Genomic DNA, 4,278 nt, shown 5'->3' with positions numbered 1-4,278 from the left:
TTTTTTTTTTTTTTTTTTCTGAGATGGAATCTCACTCTGTTACCCAGGCTAGAGTGTAGTGGCACCATCTCGGCTCACTGCAAGCCTCTACCTCCCAGGTTCAAGTGAGTCTCCTTCCTCAGCCTCCTGAGTAGCTGGGACTACAGGTGTGTGCCACCACACCCAGCTAATTTTTTATTTTTAGTAGAGATGGGGTTTTACCATATTGGCCAGGTTCGTCTTGAACTCCTGACCTCAGGTGATCTGCCTGCCTTGGCCTCCCAAAGTGCTGGGATTATAGGCTTGAGCCACCGCGCCCAACTGCTTTATACTTTATCTTACAGAAATCCCATATCCTACTTTCCTTGCATACAACTTTTGTTCTTTACACTTTCTGGTTTTCACTTGAAACTAAGCAATCATTAAGAAATTAAACAATCATTAAGAAGTTTCTAGTTTTCACTAGAAATTAAGCAATCATGAACTGTCACACTAGCATTCTGTAGACAAGCAAATTTATGAATATACCGTTTTATAATTTTTAGAAACATATATTTTTTCATAGCAGTTTTTCTTTTTTTCTTTTTTTGTTCGAGATGGAGTTTCACTCTCGTTGCCCAGGCTGGAGTGCAATGGCGCAACCTCGGTTCACCGCAACCTCTGCCTCTCAGGTTCAAGTGATTCTCCTGCCTCAGCCTCCTGAGCAGCTGGGATTACAGGCATGCACCATGTCTGGCTAATTTTTTATTTTTAGTAGAGACAGAGTTTCTCCAGGTTGGTCAGGCTGGTCTCAAACTCCCGACCTCAGGTGATCTGCTCCCCTTGGCCTCCGAAAGTGCTGGGATTACAGGCATGAGCTACCGTGCCTAGCCTGTAGTGCCCAGCCTGTGTCCACAGTTTTTCAGTGTGGCATGGGAAATGTTTACTAACACACTCATACATCTGGAGTCTCTCGTACTAAGAAGCCAAGAGTAGACAGACGTATATTCAGCAATTAATGCTTCAATGTTTTATTATATTTGGAAAATATCCAGGTATGCAGTGAATATTTATCATTTAATTTAACTTAGCATAGCCCTGAGTATAAGTTACCAAAGAGATTTGGGAAACTATTTTTAGTAGACACGTTATAAACCAAAATCATTGTTAAAAGCTCATTTATATACTTTTATCCTATTTTTATAACTGCGTGACAGGTTCTTCCTGCCTGCTGCACAAACGAAGAGCACGGCATTGCAGTAAAGTAAGAGTTTAATTGGCCAGTCTCAGTGGCTCACACATGTAATCCTAGTGCTTTGGGAGGCCAAGGTGGGTGGATTGCCTGAGCTCAGGAGCTTGAGACCACCTGAACAACACGGCGAAACCCTGTCTCTTTGAAAATATAAAAAATTAGCCAGGCATGGTGGCAGGAGTCTGTAATCCCAGCTACTCGGGAGGTCGAGGCAGGAGAATTGCTTGAACCCCAGAGGCGGAGGTTGCAGTGAGCTGAGATTGTGCCACTGCACTCCAGCCTGGGCAACAGAGTAAGACTCCGTCTCAAAAAAAAAAAAAGAGAGAGAGAGAGAGAACTGGAGAGAAGATGAGAGAAGGGAGGAGAAACAGGAGCAACAGGAAGGAAGAGGTTGTCGGGGAGCCAGCGTCGGGAGATCTCAAGTTCTCCAAAGAAGCCAATAAAGTCCCGTATTTACTGGCTCAGCAAAACTGCACCAGCCAAAGGTAGGTGACAGAGTTGGTTGAACACATAGACAGCGGGGCTTCAGGAAGGGAGTTTCAGGCGATGGAGATATTCCCATGGGAGCTGCAGGATTAGCTCGACAGAACAGAGAGGACTTAAAACAGTAACTCCTACTAGGGTCTGAACATTGGCTTCTAGTCAGGCCAACTTCTGACCATAGAGCTCCTTTAAAAAAAAAAGGCTTTCAAGGCTGGGCGCGATGGCTCATGCCTATAATCCCAGCACTTTGGGAGGCCGAGTTGGGCGGATCAGGAGGTCAGGAGTTTGAGACCGGCCTGACCAATATGGTGAAACCCCATTTTAAATCCTACTTAAAATACAAAAATTAGCCGGGCGTGGTAGCACGTGTCTGTAATCCCAGCTACTCGGGAGGCTGAGGCAGGGGAATCGCTTGAACCTGGGAGGTGGAGGTTGCAGTGAGCCGAGATGCACCACTGCACTCCAGCCTGGGTGACAGAGTGAGACTCCATCTCAAAAAAAAAAAAAAAAAAACTTATTATCAAATTCTCCTGGGACAAACAGTAAGTATTCCTGGCAATACTGAACCCCTATTTGAATAGTTTTTCTTCTTTTTCTTTTACAGAAAATGTGTACTTAGCAAATGACTGAAGACCAAAGTCATAAGCCTCTTAGGACTTAAAACCAATGAGCCTTTTATGGCTTAACCACAGAAATGAGAGGCCTCTCCAAACAGGATGCAAAGATACAGCCCTTTCCATAGACTATGGGAGCCATTCCCATAGACAGTCAAGGGAAGAAAGTCTTAGATAATGCCCTTAGAGCTGGCAATGGTTGGTAGGATATGAGAAAAAGAAAAATCATTTCATCTGGCTAGATGTTATGGCCTACACCTATAATCCCAGCACTTTGGGAGGCCGGGGCAGGTGGATCACTTGAGCTCAAGGGTTTAAGACCAGCCTGGGCAACATGGTGAGACCCCGCCTCTGCAAAAAAAATACAAATATTAGCTCGATGTGCTGGTGTACACCTGTAGTCCCCCAGTTACTCAGGAGGCTGAGATGGGAGGATTGCTTAAATCTGGGGAGGTCGAGGCTGCAGTGAGCCATGATCACGCCACAGCACTCCAGCCTGGGTGACAGTGAGACCCTATTCACCTCCCCTTCCAAGAAATATATTTCATTTGAGGAATGCGAGCCCCTTTAAATTATGAGACCCAGAAAGGCATTTAAAATGTAATACCAGTCACGTCCCTCTCCCCCTTGAGTGAAATAATTACCTCTAGCAGCCACTTGCTATGGGGGCTCTAGACTAACTGTCACCAAGTAGCCATAAAATGCTATACACCCTGTAGTTCAACAATGCACAGCCAAATCACGGCTCACTGCAGCCTCAATTTCCTGGGCTCAAGTGATCCTCCTGCCTCAGCTTCCCGAGTAGCTGGGACTACAGGTGCACACCACCATGCCCGGTTAATTTTTTGTATTTTTAGTGGAGACGGCGACTTGCCATGTTGACCAGGGTGGTCTCAAACTCCTGGGCTCAAGTGATGCACCTACCTTGTCCTCCCAAAGTGCTGGGATTACAGGTGTGAGTCACTATGCCTGGCTAATTTTTTGTATTTTTAGTAGAGATGGGGTCTTGCCATCTTGCCCAGGCTGGGTCCCAAACTCCTGGGCTAAAGTGGTCCACCTACCTTGGCCTCCCAAAATACTGGGATTACAGGTGTGAGTCACCACACCTGGCCGACAACACATTCTTACCCATTGCCAGATTCTGTCACTTTTCCAGGGATCCCAATTGTAGAGCAGGCAGGGTGTCCCAGAGATCCCATCTGGGTCACCAAGACTGTAGGGGCAGAACAATAATTTTCTCTATATCCTTTCTGTGTTCCCAGCTGAGACCTCCTGTAACAAAATGGCAGATTAACAAGAGAAAAACAAACGGAAGTTTAACAACATGTATATTTCACATATTCATAGGAGATACCCAGAGATATGAGTAAAATCTAGAAGGGTGACTTAGAATTCAGACTTAAATACCATCTCCAGGTGAAACAAAGCAAGAATGGTTTTGGGGTGGACAGTTATGGGGTGGTGTCCTGAAAAAGCTTGGTAAGCAAAGCTAAGGTTTGTAGTGCAGATTTATGTTGATGTCTTCTCTAATGATTAGAGTTTCTGGTGAATTAGAGCCACACTTCTCTTCCTGGTATAGGGACAGAGAAACCCTTACAAATGGAGATGCGTTTTTCTGTTTGTTTTTTGAGATGGAGTTTCACTTCTGTTGCCCAGGCTGGAATGCAATGGCATGATTTTGGCTCACTGCAAACTCTGCCTCCTGGGTTCAAGCGATTCTCCTGCCTCAGTCTCCCGAGGAGCTGGGATTACAGGCGCCTGCCTGTAATCTGGCTAATTTTTTGTATTTTTAGTAGAGATGGGATTTCACCATGTTGGCCAGGCTGGTTTCGAACTCCTGACCTAAGGTGATCCACCTGCCTTGGCCTCCCAAAGTCCTGGGATTACAGGTGTGAACCACCATGGCCAGCTGGGTTTTTTTGGTATTTAAGTATATATAGAAAATTATATTTTATTTTTAAATTAATTTAA

This window comes from Colobus angolensis, unplaced genomic scaffold (genome assembly GCF_000951035.1).
Source record: "Colobus angolensis palliatus isolate OR3802 unplaced genomic scaffold, Cang.pa_1.0 Scaffold52, whole genome shotgun sequence".
In the NCBI taxonomy this organism is placed as follows: domain Eukaryota; kingdom Metazoa; phylum Chordata; class Mammalia; order Primates; family Cercopithecidae; genus Colobus; species Colobus angolensis.
This window is presented reverse-complemented; position numbering follows the sequence as displayed.